Source organism: Myotis yumanensis, unplaced genomic scaffold (assembly GCF_028538775.1).
Source record: "Myotis yumanensis isolate MYYU_CA2020_CCGP unplaced genomic scaffold, mMyoYum1.0.hap1 SCAF_3, whole genome shotgun sequence".
Lineage (NCBI taxonomy): Eukaryota > Metazoa > Chordata > Mammalia > Chiroptera > Vespertilionidae > Myotis > Myotis yumanensis.
In genome coordinates, this window is record NW_027223754.1 from 73,035,322 (window position 1) to 73,053,470 (window position 18,149).

Consider the following 18,149-nt stretch of genomic DNA (forward strand, 5'->3'; position numbering starts at 1 on the left):
GACCCTAACAGCAGAAGAACTGGGAATGACTGGTTACTATGACAAACACTGACCACCAGGGGGCAGACGCTCAATTCAGGAGCTGCCCTCTGGTGGTCAGTGCACTCTCACATGGGAGGAGCTCTGCTCAGCCACAAGTCAGGCTGATGGCTGCCAGTACAGTGGTGGTGGTGGGAGCCTCTCCTGCCTCCTCAGCAGCAATAAGGATGTCCAACTGCAGTTTAGGCCTGCTCCCCACTGGCAAGTGGACATCCCCCAAGGGCTACCGGGCTGCCAGAGGGATGTCTGATTGCCATCTTAGCCCCAATCCCCTGGGGAGCGGGCTTAAGGCAGCAGGTGGTCATCCCATGTGGGGTCCCAGACTGCAAGAGGCCATAGGCCAGGCTGAGGGACCCCCCTCTCCCCCCGAGTACACAGATTTTTGTGCACCTAGTCCTATATAATAAAATCCTAATATGCAAATTGACCGAACAGTGGAATGACTGATCGCTATGAACTGACCACCAGGGGGCAGATGCTCAACATAGGAGCTGCCCCTTTGTGGTCAGTGTGCTCCCACAGGGGGAGTGCCACTCAGCCAGAAGCCGGGCTCACGGCTGGAGAGTGCAGCGGTGGTGGCGGGAGCCTTTGAAGCAGCAGTAAGGAGCAGCGAGCTGAGCAGTAGGGGAGCAGCAAGCAGTGTGCGGTAAGGAATGAGGGGTCATGGACTGCGAGAGGGCACAGGCAGGGATATGGGCCTCCCCCACCCCCAGTGCACAAATTTTGTGCACTGGGCCTCTACTTGTATAATAAAACTTGAAAATGTAAATGAAAACGCCACTGAATATAAGAAACCTAAACAGATGTCATCCTAATATATAAAAACCCAGGGTCCATAACGTCCTGTCCAGCCCCCAGCCCTCAGGCTCCATTTATCAGGGGATGGCTAACAGGGGAACCGGGGTCCCTCAGGCTCCAATGAATCTGTGGCAGCAGTGACTGGTGAGCAGGCAGAAGGCAGGCAGCTTGTTCCCTCCCCCGGTCTGCAGGCTCCCATTGATCAGGGGATGATTAACAGGGAACCTGAGTGAGTTGCATGGGGACTAGCGAGCAGCTGGAAGGCAGGCCTCTTGGTCCCTCCTCCTGGCCCTCAGACTCCAATCAATCAGTGGTGGAGGCGGGGCAAAAGTGGGGACTGGCTTCCTTAGTAGTCCCATAGGTTCAATCTCCAGAGGACAGGACAGGCACCAACAGACCAGTGCCTCTGGCAGGATCCCAACAGTGCAACTGGTCTCCTGGAACTCGGTCTCAGGCACTGCGGCCACTTCCCCTCCCTAGATGCTCCACAAGAAAGAAAGGATAGCGCCAGGGGCAACCAGCGATGACTCCTCCAGGTCATGGGCACTGGCCCTCGCCCACCCCACTCCAGATGAAGTATGATCACTGCACATGGAAGGAATGTAGTAAAAAAACAAAAACCAATGACCAAGAGAATGCCGCAGTCAATGTCTGGAGTCTGACTCAGGAGAACAGAGAGAAGGGAGAATTCCATAAGTTAGCCGATGCCAAGATATTTCTGAGTGACAGTTGTGTGACCGCTGACAAAGGAGTCCAAGTTTCTCAGCAGAATGTCAAGGACTTCTTCCGTGTTCTGAACCTTTATAAGAAATGTGATACCTCACAGCACAAGGTGCTGGCAGTCTCCATGTGTCCTCAGTCTCTGCCTTATTTTGCTGCTAAATTCAGCCTCAGTGTCACTGAAGCATCCAGAAGGCTCTGTGGCTTCCAGAAAGGCCTTGGGGTGCACTGCCTTTGACATGAAGATAGCCTCGGACTTCAGCATCCTGGAGAGTCAGAAGGAATTTGTGCGTCGGTACTGCCGGCACCGTGAGGAAGAGCCCTGGCTACCCATAATGACCTCTGCCTGCCCCGGCTCGGTCCACATGCAGAACGTGTGCTGGGTCACCCCATCACCCCCCACTTCTGCACGGCCAAGTTTCCCCAGCAGATCATGGGCTCTCTGGTGAAGGATTTCTTCACCAGACAGCAGAACCTGTCCCCAGACAAGATTTTGTAAGTCACTGTGTCCCCATGTTATGACAAGAAACGAGGCCCTTTGAGAAGATGTTCCCACAGCTTTACATATTTCTCAGGGTGCTGAGTGCATGTTAACCTCAGGTGAAATTGTCTATATAATGGAGCAAAGTGACCTTGCCTAGAATGATGCCCCCATGGGCACTCTGTTTGGAGACGTGAAGGAGGAGGAGGTGAGGCTCCATGAGGGTGACAACTCCGACGGGTACCTGGTGCACATCTTCAGGCACACGGCCAAGGAGCTGTTCAACGAGGACGTGGGAGTGCTCACCTACCGCACCCTGAGGAACAAAGACTTCCAGGAGGTCACCCTTGAAAGAGATGGAGAGGTTCTGTTATGCTTTGAGACTGCTTACGGCTTTCGGAACATCCAGAAGTGGTCCTGAAGCTGTGGAGGGGCAAGTTCCCCTGCCACTTCATGGAGGTCCTGGCCTGCACTGGGCATGCCTACGCAGCAGGGGCCAGGCTCAGGCAAGGACAGGTGGGCAGACAGGGCACTGCTGCGGCAGATGGAAGGCATCTACGCTGCCATCCTGGCGTGCCCCCCGGGGACCAGCGCCCATGTACAGGAGCTGTACCAGGAGTGGCTGGGGTAGGGGAGCGACTCCCCCTGGTCCCAGGAGGCCCTCACACCACCTAGCAGGGCCCAGGGCAGCCTGCCAGGACATCAAGTGGTAAAAGTCCAGCAGACGCCCAGCCTTCAGGCAGCCTGAAGAGGGGTGTCAGACACATGAAGGAAAGATTTAGCATCTCTGTCATCGCTTTGGTTTTCAGAATTCCCTGCTCCCCATTTGTCAGCTCCCTCCCTCTGAGGGGTGCTATCGTCATCACATGGGTGCAACTGGAATACTGTATCTTGATAGGATTCCCCCAATGTACGTATCCTTTTATCCGATGATGCAAAAATCCCAAAGAACAAGAATGGAGACAGACTATTGTACTTTAGGCTTTAAAAAACACCCAGAAGTGTCCTGCAAAAAGCTGAGACTTGGTTCTGTCCACGAACCTCAGAAAGATTGGATGAGGAAATGGTCTGGTTTGGCCCTGACTTCACCCACTTATGTTACTCTTGAAGGTGTCTTTGCCACAATGTGAATAAACTGCGACCTTTTGGAATAGGGGCTCATACAAAAGTCTGCATTCCCAACTTTTCTTGAAACGGATCTACGTTCTGCAGCTGTGCAACTGTCCTGAGATCAGGTCCTGTCGACCAGGTCCTGTCACTGGGAATCAGGGACCACTGGAGTGGAGCCCCCCGCCCTGCGCCCTTTTACATTCAGGGATTGAGCTGAACTCACTTTGGGGAGGCCTGGCAAGGGTGACAGGTGTCACAGATGGAAGGATGGAAAATGGAGAGGCGGACACCCTGCTCAGTCCCTGCCTGGGTGGGGCCAGGCAGATGAAGGTCAGCCCGCCTGCCCCACAGTTGGGTGAGATAGCATCCTCTGTGTCCACCTCTCACCTCATGGGCCTGGCCACTCCCCTAAGCTCCGGGCAGCCCTCTGTGTTCCACAACAATGCACTCTTCCCTCACATGATGCTCACCCTAAGTGAGAAGGAAGAGAGCGACAGCTACACAGAAAGATAGGGCTCACAGCTGTTGAGCACAGTGGCAGTGGCGGGAGCCTCTCCTACCTTCGTGGATGCGCTCAGGAGCAGTGAGCTGAGTGGTAAGGAGCAGTGAGCAGGCAGGCGGTAAGGAGCAAGGGGTCCAGGACTGCTAGAGAGATTTCCAACTGTCAGCTTAGGCCTGTTCCCTGGACCTAAGGCAGCCTTGGGCAAACTATGGCCCGATGGCCGGATCCGGCCCGTTTGAAATGAATAAAACTAAAAAAAAAAAAAAGACCGTACCCGTACCCTTTTATGATGTTTACTTTGAATTTATATTAGTTCACACAAACACTCCATCCATGCTTTTGTTCCAGCCCTCCGGTCAAGTGTAAGAACACATTGTGGCCCTCAAGTCAAAAAGTTTGCCCACCCCTGGCCTAAGGGATGTTCGCCCTGCCTCAAAGGATACGGGCCTAAGCAGGCAGGCGGACATCCCTTGAGAGGTCCCAGACTGCAAGAGGGTGCAGGCAGGGCTGAGGGACCCTCCCCCAGTGCACAAATTTTGTGCACCAGGCCTCTAGTTATTTAATAAATGAACATCCAATTCAGAAAATTCCCATCCCCACAAAAGAATCCAAGCTGGGTTTATAGTTGGCTTTTATCAACCTCTAAAATAAAACAAAAAGAATGCATGAATTTCACAGTGTTCTAGGAACTAGAAAAATTAACACACCAATTCATTTTAGGGGTAATTTTAGCTCTGATTCTTATTAAAGACAAGACAACATTTTTGAAAAAAAAATATGTAAGCTAACCTCACTTACCTGTTAATTGCAAAATCCTAAATTAACTTGTCACTTAGAAAATTCAACCTTCTCTAAGAAAAGATTCATCATAAGATAAAATGATCAGGGTATTTGTCATGTTCTAAAATTGTACTTTAAGGAATTCCCAGGCATATGAAATGCAATTGTTGGTCTTCAGAACTGAGGAATGATAGAAAGTCCTTTGCCTTTAGCTCTTTACTTCTAACCATGCATAAATTATGTTTAATTTTTAGATTGAAAGATTTTTTTTGTCAATTTATGATTGTATTTAGCAACTTTTGCAAGGTCTGAGAAAATATTTTAATGTCAAAAAGAGACGCAAATAGCCTTGAGGGAAATGAAAAGAGAGTTTCTATTTCAGAGTAATGAGTGAACCCATGGTGTCATTCCTACTCACTGCCCAAATTACAAATGACAAGATAAAGATAAAATTAAAAGCAGTGCACTCTTCCCTCACATGCTGCTCACCCTAAGTGAGAAGGAAGAAAGCAAAACCTGTTTCTAATGATTCATTAAGTGAAAAGAGCAAACTATGAGATGAATATATATAGAATAAGCTGGTTTCATTTTTAAAAAATAATCCTACATAAAGCTATTCATGTGTGTGTGTGTGTGTGTGTGTGTGTGTGTGTGTGATGTGTATGTGTGTATGTATGAACACATACAGGAGAAAATTGAAATAATACACCAATATATCAGTAGTGGTCATTTTTGGAAAGATGGCTTGGAGACATAAAATTTATTGTTTTATTTCTTTTTACAGGTTATTTTTACTTTTCATATTTTTCAATATCCTATCTAATAAAAGAGAAACATGCAAATTGACCATAACCCCAACACCCTTCCCATTGGCTAATCAGCATATCCTTATGCAAATTAACTGCCAACCAAGATGGCGGCTGGCAGCCAGGCACTGAAGCGAACAGGAGGCTTGCTTGCTCCAGTGACAGAGGAAGTCAAGGTTCCCCGCCTGCCACTGCCAGCCTCTGAGCTTGCACTCTAAGAAACAATGTTGCAAGCATAGAAGCTAAACAAACTCCAGAAACCTGCTTTCAGCCATCAGGGCTTCAGCCAGCAGGACTGCAACAGTGTTTCAATTATAGAACAAACCCAGATCCCTGCTTTCAGCAGCCGAGGTCTCAGAGCTGCAGCCAAGCCTCAGAGCTAAAGCAGGCTCTCAGCTCCAGCGACAGCCATAGAAGGTAAATAAATCCCAGAATAAAAGAAAAAAAGGAGAGGTTGGGAGCTTCAGTTGCCCGCCATCCTGAAAACAGCCCTCAGCCCCTCACCCAGACTGGCCAGGCATCCCAGTGGGGACCCCCACCCTGAAGCAACAAGATGGAGGCTAATTTGCATACTGAAGGCAGGCGTCAGTGGACAAGGCTATCCACTGTCCTGGGACCCGGATCTGTGACCTGGCCGGGCGGGGGGCAGTGCTTGAAGCTGTCCACAGTCCAGGACCCAAATTTGTGACCCTGCCGGGCAGGGGGCAGTGCTTGAGGCTGTCCGGGTCCCAGGACCTGGATATGTGACCCTGACAGGCAGGGGACAGTGCTTGAGGCTGTCCATGGGACCAAGACCTGGATCTATGAACCTGCCGGGCGGGGGGCAGCACTTGAGGCTGTCCGCGGTCCCGGGACCTGGATCCGTGACACTTCCCAGCTGGGCAGCAGCTCGCACAGGGGCGGATCAGCCAGAGCTGGGCAGGGCAGGACACCTGGCTTCTGCCCAGCCCCAGTCACTCTGGGCAGGTGAGTAGCACAGACAGCCTCTGGACAGGGGAGGCAGGCCAGCGGAGGGTGGCCTGTACTCCCCACATGGCGGTGGTGACAGCTGTGAGTACACCAAGCGGAGCCTGCAGGCTGAGCTGAAGTAGCGCCTGCAGGCCATCAGCGCCCAGGAGTGGCTGTGCAAGATCCGCCTCCTGGCCCAGAAGGTGCAGGATCGCAGGGACAGCCACCGTGGCGGGCCAGACTGACATCCTCCTGGCTGCACCACGGGGGTTTGCAGATCTGCAAAGCCAGAGGCCTCTGGTGTGCACATTCCCCCCTCACATGCGAACATCCCCCAGCACACTGTCACCCTCCCACGCCTGCAACAGTTGCAAACCAAGGCATGCACAAGTTCCCCCCAGCCTCTCCACTGCATTTCCATCAATCCAGCATGCCTACCACCCTCACAGGATGTGCACACATCCCCTCTGATGCGCTCACATCCTTTGGAGAGTGTCTGGGTGTTCTGGGTGCTGAGGGTGGGCGCCTGTGAGATGACAGTGACAGGGCCGAGTGGTGATGCCCTGTTCCCATGGAGGCCAGTGCAGCTACGAGATCCCTCTTGGGGGTTAATGCAGGTGCTGAGGCAAGAGCAGGTGCCGATAGACATACCTGGTGGGCACGGGCAGCCCTCACTGAGGTACCTTTGGTCAGCGTTCAAGATCAAGAACCCAGAGGCTGAGAGGAATTCTGTCCTCTCAGTGAAACAGTGGGATAGTCGGGGCGAGGAGGAATGTGCACTTTGGGTGCCAGAACCCATGAGCGAAGGCTGCCCTGACTGAGCCTCACTTGCTTGGGACCTAGTTCACTCCTGCCGGGCAGTGGGTGACAGGATGTGCTTTTCCGAATTAATGAGAGAAAACGTTAATTCTCCTGCTGCCCAGGAAGGTGGAAAGTGAAGTGGGGAGACATGTGGGGAGTGAGCGAGGTTCCCTGTCTGGGGGTCCCAAATCTGCTGTTGGTTTATTTCACTGCTAACTAGAGATATACAGGCTGTTCCCCCAAAATGTATACACACTTTGAATACCTACTAATTCCAATGGTTTTAAGCATAAGAAAGAAACAACAATGGAGCTGTTATCTGTTAAAAGTGTGGGCACAAACAGGTAGTTGGACATTTCCTGAAGGGTCTCAGATTGGAGAGGGTGAAGGCCAGACTGAGGGGCCCCTTCCCCCCACTACCCCAGTGCACAAATTTCGTGCACTGGGCTACTAGTTTTCAAATAAAACACATTAAGGAAAAAATGTTAAAGGAAAACTTCTCTGGCTGAAAGAGGATCGGCAAAGATCAAAAATAGGAGAGCAACTGAGGACAATTCTTATAAACTGGGAAATGTAAATAAATATAATAAAAATCATCAAATTTCATTATGTTGGTGAAATTAAATAGATTTGAGGATTGAACCATCCAATTAGGGTGATAAAATGAATACTAATTTTCCCAAAAGACAATGAAAGGTTGCAAGGAATCCAAAACAACAGGATCTGTGAATAGAAATCAGAATTCAGCAAGCCACATGTAACACTTTTTTTTCTTTTTCAATTAGTTTACTTTCTATATTATTTTGTATTGTTTTCAGGTGTGCAACTTAATGGTTAGACAATCATATACTTTACAAAGTGTTCCCCTCAATATTTCCAGGACCCATATTCCCTATGCTCTGCTTTACATCCCTATGACTGTTTTATAACTACCAATTCATACTTCTTAATCCCTTCACCTCTTGAAATCCATCTAGGACAAGCTAGTCTTGCCTAGTGACTTTCAGCTGTGTCCTCTCCCATAGCCACAGTTGAGAAGATTCCTACTTAAGAAAGTTTTAAGATATATTGGGGCTTTAGGTTAATTGAAAAATATTTATTTGGAGAATAAGCAACTCACTTAATAAATTTGATGATGTAGCAATCATAAATTGTCTCTTTATCAAAAATTGCAATTATAGAACACAAAAAAATGAGACCTTTATAAAAAAAACTTACAGGATCCAGTCAAAAGAATGCTCAACATAAATGTTACAGCACTATGTTTGTTAGAAAACAAGCATGAATATAAATGAAGTGAGAATTCAACCCATGAAAGTTTAAGAACTATCAATAAACATAAAACAAGCAAGCTGATGACAGAATTAAGATAAAACTAGAAATTAATAAAATAGAGAACAACAAAATCAAGTGATTTGATAAATAAAAGCAAAGCATGTTCTTGAAAGACCAATAAAAGATATAACACTCTTGCAAGTCTGATAAAAAAAAAATTAGTGGGAAAATACAATAGAATAAACAATAGTGATGAAAGTGGAAACATAACTACTGATATAAAGGAACATAACACATTTTAGATAAATTCTTGATAGAAGTTTGTTTCAATAAATGTGAAAATATAAATATAATGGATAATATTTAGAAAAAATAAAAAATATATAAGAAATCTATTAATATGTCAACATATTGATACTAATAAAAAAATTGAGTGGTTGTTATGGGGCACTGGGACAGCCTCAGGCTGTTTGAACAGTTTAACCCAAAAGATGGATATCAGACCAAACCATACAATTTATATCAACAATATGAATGACAAAATTTCAAAAGAAGAATTGAAGAGATCCCTGTATGCCCTGTTTTCTCAGTTTGGCCATGTTGTAGATATTGTAGCTTTAAAGGCCATAAAAATGAGGGGGCAAGCCTTTGTTATATTTAAATAATTGGGCTCATCCACAAATGCCTTGAGACAGTTACAAGGATTTCCATTTTATTGTAAACCAATGCAAATCCAGTATGCAAAAACAGATTCAGGTATAATATCTAAAATGCATGGAACCTTTGCTGACAAAGAAAAGAAGAAAGCCCAAATTGTGGAACAGACAGCACTGACTGCTAATAAGAAGTCTGGTCTGGGAGTACCAAATTCAGTTAACACCCAAGGAAATGCAACACCAAATCCTCCGGTCCCTGATTACCCTCCAAACTATGTTTTATTCCTTAATAATTTACCAGAAGAGACTAATGAGATGATGTTATCCATGCTGTTTAATCAGTTCCCTGGTTTCAAGGAAGTATGTTTGGTACCTGGGAGGCATGGCATTGCATTTGTTGAATTTGAAAATGATGGACAGGCTGGAGCTTCCAGGGGTGCTTTACAAGGATTTTAGATCACACCATCCCATGCCATCAAGATCACCTATGCCAAGAAATGACATTTGGGAGAGTTGTCTTTAAAGGACTTGGTGTTATTTATAGTGTTTGTTTTCATAACAATTGGTCAGGCCATTTTAATAGTTGGGGCCGGAGGAAATGCAAGTATATTTGTGTAGGTTTTTAAAAATTACCTACTAGTGAACTATGAAATGCAAAGGTCTCAATTTTATACAATAAACTTTTACACATAATACTTCAAAAAAATTGAAAAGACAGTTCAAAACCAATTGCAAAAAAAAAAAAATTCTGATGAGTTCTAGAACATTTTAAGAACTATGGGAATTAATCTAGTGTATAGTAAAAATTGTTGTGATTCCCTTTTAATTCTAAAAAACTTTAAGAACCTCAAACATAAAATAATATCAAAGGTATTAGTAGGAGCAATAGAGGTAGTAGTAGTAATGAAATCTCATCCCAATAATAAATATAGATTTAAAAAATCCTAAAAGATTATTACCAACAGAATCCAGAATCCATTTCAAACTGTAAAGATGTTCTGAAATTTAAAAACACATTAATGAAGAGGGAAAACTTTATCATAACCTCCATAAATGTCCAGGAAATGTTTAATAAAATTAAATTTTTATTCCAGCCCTGATCTGTTTGGCTCAATGGATAGAGCATCGGCCTGTGGACTAAAGGGTCCTGGGTTCAATTCTGGTCAAGGGCATGTACCTTGGTTGTGGGCACATCCCCGGTGGGGGTGTGCAGGAGGCAGCTGATCAATGTTCCTCTCTCATCGATGTTTCTAACTCTCTATCCTACTCCCTTCTTCTCTGTAAAAAATCAATAAAATATATTTTTTAAAAATTAAATTTTTATTCCAAGTACAACTCTAAGTAAGAGAGCATTAAAAGAAAGCTTTTTGGACTTGAGAAAATGAATCTGTCAGAAAGCATCAGCAAAACATCATATTTTGCAAAAATAGTAAGATATATATCCTGTAAAATGAAAAATAGTGATATATTATCACCAAAATTTTTTGGAGATCTCAGCTAGAGAACTTAGATTTTAAAAATTAAATTGGATATGAATACTGGGAGAAAGAAACTAAATTATCCTTACTATATATATATATATATATATATATATATATATATATATATATATTATTGATTTTTTTTACAGAGAGGAAAGGAGCGAGATAGAGAGTTAGAAACATCGATCAGCTGCCTCCTGCACATCTCCCACTGGGGATGTGCCCTCAACCCAGGTACATGCCCTTGACCGGAATAGAACCTGGGACCCTTCAGTCTGCAGGCCAACGTTCTATCCACTGAGCTAAACCGGTTTAGGCACTTCTCTTTTTTAAATATGTCTTTTTTAGAGAGAGAGGAAGGGAGAGGGATAGAAAGATAGAAACATCAGTGAGAGAGAAACATCATCCATCAGCTTCTCACTGCACAAACCCTATTGAGGACAGAGCTCGCAACCAAGACATGTGTCCTGACCCTGATCCAGAATTGAACCAGTGACCTTTTGGTTCATGGGTCCACACTCAACCAGAGGCTAGGCAATTATCCTTATTTCTTGATGAACCATTTTCTCCCTAGAAAACCCAAGAAAATCAAAATATGGTTACAATTAGGCTGTCAAAGATAACATCTGCAAGGATTTGATATTGCATATGAGACCTGAAGGGTAAGAAGCTGACTCTACAAAGTCTAGGCATGTAAGTGTCAGTGTGTGTGTGTGTCTGTCTGTCTGAGTTTGTGTATTATTCATATATATATATATATATATATATATATATATATATCTACACTAATCAAAGAGAAACATGGTAATTAGCGTACGACCGCTACCCTTTTCATTGGCTAATCAGTGAGTATATGCAAATTAACTGACAACCAACATGGGGGCTGGCAGCCATGCACTGAAGCGAGCAGGGAGGCTTGCTTGCTCCAGTGACTGGGAGACTCCAATGTTCCCCGCCTGCCGCTGCTGGCCTCTGACCTGGCAGTTTAAAACATTGTAACAAATATAGAAGCTAAACAAAACCCCAGAAACCAGCTTTCAGCCACCGGGATCTCAGAGCTGGAGTTATACATTGTTTCGATTATAGAACGCAAACAAACCAGCTACCAGCTTTCAGCAGCCGAGGCCTCAGAGCTAGAGCCAGAGCTAAAGCTGGCCCAGAATAAAAAAAAAAGGCACCAGGCCTCTATCCTATATAGTAAAAGGGTAATATGCCTCCCAGCACAGGGATCAGCGGAGCCACAAGGCCTCCCGGCACCGGGATCAGCGGAGTAGCGAAGCCTCCCAGCACCGGAACCACAGGAGCAGCGAGGCCTCCCAGCACCAAGTACAGTGGAGCCGCAAGGCCTCCCAGCAAGGGGATTAGTGGAGCCTCCCAGCACCGGGATCAGCAGAGCAGCAAGGCCTCCCAGCACAGGGATCACCGGAGCAGTGAGGCCTCCCAGCACCGGGATCAGTGGAGCAGCAAGGCCTCCCAGCACCGAGATCAGCGGAGCCACAAAGCCTCCTGGCCTGGGATCAGCGGAGCAGCGAGGCCTCACTGCCCCTGTGTCAAGCGGAGCCGGGAAGCCTCCCAGCACTGGTATCAGTGGAGCCGCGAGGCCTCCTGGCCCTGGAGCAGCATGACAGGGGGCAGCGCCCCAACCCCCTGATCAGTCCTGCTCTGTTCCTGATAGTGGGGAGCTCCCCAACCCCCTGATAGGCCCTGCTCTGTGTGTGACAGGGTGGAGCCACAACCTCCCCATCGGCCCTGTCTTGAGTGTGACAGGGGGTGGTGCCCCAACCCCCCAATCGGTCCTACCCTAAGCGTGACTTAGGGTGGCATCGCAACCTCCTGATCCGCCCTGCTCTGTGCATGACAGGGGGCAGCACCCTAACCCCCTGATTGGCTGGCTCTGTATGTGACAGGGGTGACACCACAACCCCCTGATCTGCCCTGCTCTGTGCGTGACAGGGGGTGGTGCTGCAACTTCCCCATCGACTCTGCCTTGAGTGTGACAGGGGGCAGCACCCCACCCCCCAATCGGCTCTAGCCTGAGCCCGACTAGGGGCTGCGGGGTAGGCACCTAGGGATTGGGCCTGCCCTCTGCCACCTGGGAGCGGGCCTAAGCCAGCAGGTCGTTATCTCCCGAGGGGTTCCAGACTGTGAGAGGCACCAGTGGGGCTGAGGGATACCGCCCCCCCATGCCAGTGCACAAATTTTTGTGCACTGGACCTCTAGTTATTAGATAGGAGGGTAAGAAATCCTTTAGGCAGGGGCATCTTGATGACCACATTGTGTAAGTAAGGTATCTTACTCTAGCAAATATCATGTCTAGTTACCTGGAGGTTTAGTTGACAATTAATTTTGACCACACCATCTGTTTTCCTTTCCTTCCCCTAAGATAAGCACCCCAAGAGAAGGAAGTGAATGAGTCACAGGCCAGTTGCCTTCATTCTCCCCAACAGGGTTAGGTGAAATCCTCATTCTCTATCCCCTCCTACATCCTACATAAACCACCAACAAATTCTTGAGGGAGAATTATGGGAGTAAACACTTCTATTCTCTCCCTCTAATCTTGCTACTCTTCTCTAGAAAAGATGTGACTATCTGGTGAGATGGAGGAGAGCCTTCAATTATAGGACCTTACCACCAGCTAATGGGATCAGTTGCTAAACAAAAGCTCTCTCCTCTCTCTATTTGCCTGGCTCAGCTTAGCCAGGTGTTCTGCCAAAGCAGATTCTGCCTGTAGAATCTCCTCAGAACAAGAAGGTGGTTCACAGTAGCTGGTACAGTTAGTGCAGGTGGGAATTTGAAGGGCCTAAGAGAGCTGCTGTTGAAAAGGGCAGGGCCTCAGAAGAAAAGTCGTGCTCCTAATTTGTCTCCTTGAGTTCTTAAATACACTGGACTGAAGAGCAGATGAGTGTAAAAATTCCCCCTCCTAACCTCAAACATATTCTTTCTAAAAAGCATGGTGTGTGTGTGTGTGTGTGTGTGTGTGTGTGTGTGTGTGTGTGAAGTAAGAAGGGAGGGAAGGTGAGAGAGGTAGAGAGATGGGTAGGAGGCCAGACAGAGGAATTTCATCTTCTTTAACATACATACAGAAATTTTGGGAAGTTTACACTCCCAATCCAACCCCAATAACATGTTTATCCTTCTTGTACACTATTCTCCCTTGACAACATGTATCAAGATCTGGGAATGGAAAATACCTCCTCTCCAAGACCCACTGTGGACAAACCCAACTCCCATCATTGATGCTAACCAAGCTAAGGAAATGCTACTGGCACCTCAAAGCATTTATAATCCTGCATCTAGTATTTATGGTACCTCTATCCTTGAGGGTGTCTAGGGAACAAGTGCTCCTAGTGAGGAGGCTCAGCAGCTTGGAAGCATCACTGAGTCCTTGCTGAGTCCTCATCTTCATTTTTTCCTCTCTCTGAGTACAATGCCTTGTTCTGAGTCTCCAAAAACCCCACTTTCTTCCAAAAGGAGGATCTCTGTTTACTATATTATGTGTATCTGTGCCAGGAAATTCAACCTGAGATTCACAAAGATACAACAATAGAAAAGTAACCCATTAGAGAGATGTTGGGCAAGGATGGAGAATAAAATGAAGTCTTTCATTACACAGGAAATAATGAACTAGAGGATATACCACATTATCACACTGTTCAATAATTTCCAATGGCAGAAGAGGGGGGAAACCTTCACAATTAACTACTGAAATAATATATTCATGTTTGCAGTCCACAATTATTTGTGTTTTAGAGTTGAAAAAAATGTTAGGAAGAAAAAATTAGAAAATATAGTTCAATTAATAGTTCAATTGGTTCAAAAGTGCAAAAAATCTATCAGTAGGTGAACATTTTGATTAACACTAAATATATATAATATAGAATATTAGGCCATCAAGAAAATATTTCCTATTTATATGTATTATTGTGGAACGATGCTCAGAGTTTAAGTAAAAAAGCAAGTTGTAAAACACAATGTATAAAAGATTGGAGTTGTTTTTAAATTCTATGGGTGTGTGTATATAAGTATATAAATAAAATATGTGTATAAACATACATAGAAAAAAACACGAGGAAAAACACAATAAATTGTCAATCACAGTTACCTTTGTAAAGTAATATCAGGTATCTCGAGAGGTCAGATAGATCTATATCTTTTTCCTTTATATGCTTTTGTTTTAGAGAGGACAGATGGAAAAACACAGAACTACACATGGATATATTTTCCTTTAGTTAAGCTGAGTCAGGAATATTAATAATGTTGCCTAAAGGAACCATGTGACTCCACAGAAATGTAGCCTTCACTGTATAGGGAGCGATTTTGGTACTCTCTTGTGCATCAGTTTTTCTCTCCAACAGATTAATTTCATCAGCATCCTAACAAAAAAATTATAAACTATGTGTTCCAAGAAGTTTCCCTTGCTCTCACATCCCTCCAGAAACCATCCCATTTCTCTGCTCACTTTTTCCTTACTTCTTGTTTTCTCTTCAGTGTACTTTTTATCCCATTACTTCTCTTGTTCTTGTCACCAGTGACCACCATATTGCCAGACCCAATGACACTTCTCTGCCTTCCTCTCTCTTTTCTGCTCAACAGGATTGGATAGGTTAATGACCATTTCCTCATCCTTAAAACACTTTTTTCACTAGACTTCCATGTTATCTAAGACACTTATCTGATTGTAGTAGCTTCTTCTTGGCCTTCTCTACTGGATCTTCTTTCTTTGCCATACAGGCAGTCCTCGGGTTATGTAGAACTCGGCATACGTGGTTTTGTGGTTACATGGCCATCTCCCATTTATTTATATAAAAAAAAGTTCCGTCATTTCAATGTATGTACATATGTGTTTTATGTTTTTTATTATTTATTTACCACAAGTGAAGGTCAGGAATTGTTATCTTTCTTTTATTTATTTTTTACTGTTTCACTTCTTTACTGCTGTGTATGTGCTCCATGTGAGTGACATAGGTGCTTATGTAGGTGGGTTCCGACTTACAGCAAAAATCACATTACGTTGCACCATAGGAATGGATCTACGATGTAACCCAGGACCTACGGTATTCCCTAATGCTGGAGCTTCCTGTATGCAACCCTTAAATCTCTTCTCTACCCACATTCATTCTGGATGTGTTTATATCCGACCCCTTGGCTCTAAATACTGTGGGCCATAGTTCAGAGTAATACCAGCTTCTGTAGTAAACTCCCAAATTACAGTAAATAAAAAAATAAAAGTTTAATTCCTACATAACAGATTAATACATGTCTTCTGACATGGGAACTATTATTTAAGAAAGAATCAGGAATCTTATGATAAAAAGTGTTTACATAACTTTCTATTTCAATTCCTATTCCCACCTTAGGAACTTGACTTTTTTAGTTATTCTTTGTTAACTGATGCATTATTACTACCATTAGTAATATGATTATACAGGGGGTAGTCCCACATGAGCATATACTTACCATGAGGCAGGGTACAAAAGCATCACATGAAAGTTTAGTGGCTAGAAAACTGGATAGAATGCATACAAACAAGCAGATCCACTGGGAAGGATGTAGTTTGATTGGGGCAGCCAGGTGAGTAGATCAGTAGAGAGAAGCTACTTTAATTCAAGGCAAGGCCAAAGCTCTTATGAATGAATATTCAAATCCATCTGATACTTTCACAATTTTTGCCAATTTCACAGGTATAAGTGGAATGGAAAGAACACATGAATTTCAAACAAATTGTCAAGAAAGCAGAGAATGTGTAATATTCAGAGAAAATGACCAAAGTTCAGATTATATAAATTTAAAAATTAGCTCAGCAGCATGAAAAATTAATCAACTGATTTCACTGCATAATAACTATAATAATAATACTCAACATTAAGATATGTCAGTCTTCTAGATGCTCTTCATAGTTTAGCATACATATAATAATTCTATAACACAGAAACTAGTTTCCCTTTGTACAGATGAGGGAACTGAGGGACAGAGTGATTAAGTGGCTTGTTCAATTTCATAGTAAGCTCCTGGTTTCAAACCAAGAAAATCTAGCTCCAAAGTTTATGATCCTGAACAATATGCAATGCTATCTCCAAAATATTAAGACCATGAATTTTCAAAAGATGAAAGAGTAGGATTAACATTTATAGAATTCACAATCTTACTATTTCTGAACTTTGAAAAATTAAGTTTTAATACCTATGACCAATACTGGGTTGTAGATATTTCAGAAAATCTGCTTTAAAAGAAGAACCTCTAAAGAAATATCAAAAAGAAACAACCATGCCATCTTATCGGTAATGGCAATGTTTCAGTTGCCATGTTAGTAAGCAATAACAAATATCAATTTGAAACCTTCGAGTCTAAGGAATGTTTAATCACAATTAACTACTGAGTTTTAGTGCTATTCCTTAGTAGTATCATTACCAAACAGTAAAACATGGAATACCATATTTCTTCTACCTCAAGTACACACCTTATCAGGCAAACAAGACATCTAAATACATTGCTGGCATAGAGTAAAAATTTAACTATGAAGCAGTATAGCAAAATATTCCAGGGAATTTACAGAAATTAAACAATGACCATGTTTCATTAGCCAATGATGTGCCCACCATAAATTCTACTGCCAGAGTTGTTATTGAAATCCATGCCAGAGTTGTTATTGAAGTCCATACCGTCTATTTATCCACCTGCCCTATGAATACTGGAGACAAAATTAAAACTTGCTTATTTTTTTCACATTAATTATAGATTCCTCATTATAGGACTAAGTTACCCAATTCAGGATGAGAACAGAGTGGTAGTGATACAGAATGTTTGGACTGGAACCCAGATTCTTTGTCCATTGGAATTGAAGAATGAATCCACGGACAGAAGATGATATAGCAAAGGTGGAGATTTATTGAAGAACAAGTACAGATTTCCACGTGGTTAGGAGGAAAGAGTCCCACAGAACAGACTCCCACGTGGAGAGGGGGAAAGGATCCCAATGAATTTCTTTTCCCTATGGCTTATAAAGGCTGCAGATCCTGGTGCCTTGATATCCCCTCTGATTGGTCACTATTCCCTTGGACTGGTTACTATAGTAACTCCTGGGCTCAAAGGTTGAACCTCACATGTGAGGTTCTCCCTCCTCCTTCCTTATTGTTTTCCTCTTCCCTTTGGGCTTTCTTCTTCTCCTTCTGGATGAAGGGCTTCCTTCTCTTTATTTTGTAAATATAGACCTTTTGCCGTTCCCAGCTCCCTCATTCTATGGAAATGTACCTGTTGCAGCTTTTCGGCTTCCCTATTCTATGGAAATATACCTTCTGCTGCTCTGCAGCCCTGTGCTTCTTCCATGGTCCCCTTAATTTTTAAAATTTCCTAAAATTGGCCTTTTTCACCCCAAAAAATTCCTGTTTCAGTAGACAGGGTACATTCTAGTCAGACACATCATTCTTCCCTATTGTTCTAAAATTACTTTGCTTGACTTCTCCAGAAGTCTTATTAGTGTCAAATGGATTCCTTGCAGACCCTTTCCAGCTCTTCTGCAGATGAGACTATATGTGAGTACTCTGGTCTCACCACTGCTTACACTCAGCATGGGCCACTGCTTCTTACCTCATTGTCATTGGATCTCATATATTAAATATCTGTCATTTGCTAGGTTCTTATCTGGATAGAATGAACCTTTAGTTCCTCTCTGGATTATATATAAGATTTAAGGGTATATCAACTCATTAAATAGCACTTCTTCACAATAATGCTGTCAATAATTCTTAATAAATA

At 44.0% G+C, this 18,149-nt stretch overlaps 2 pseudogenes; both read left to right on the forward strand.

Moving 5' to 3' along the window:
* Nucleotides 1–1,408: 1,408 nt before the first annotated feature.
* Nucleotides 1,409–2,786, forward strand: LOC139006197 (nuclear prelamin A recognition factor pseudogene; annotated as a pseudogene).
* Nucleotides 2,787–8,724: 5,938 nt separating this feature from the next.
* On the forward strand, nucleotides 8,725–9,417 carry LOC139005032 (U2 small nuclear ribonucleoprotein B'' pseudogene; annotated as a pseudogene).
* Nucleotides 9,418–18,149: the final 8,732 nt, after the last annotated feature.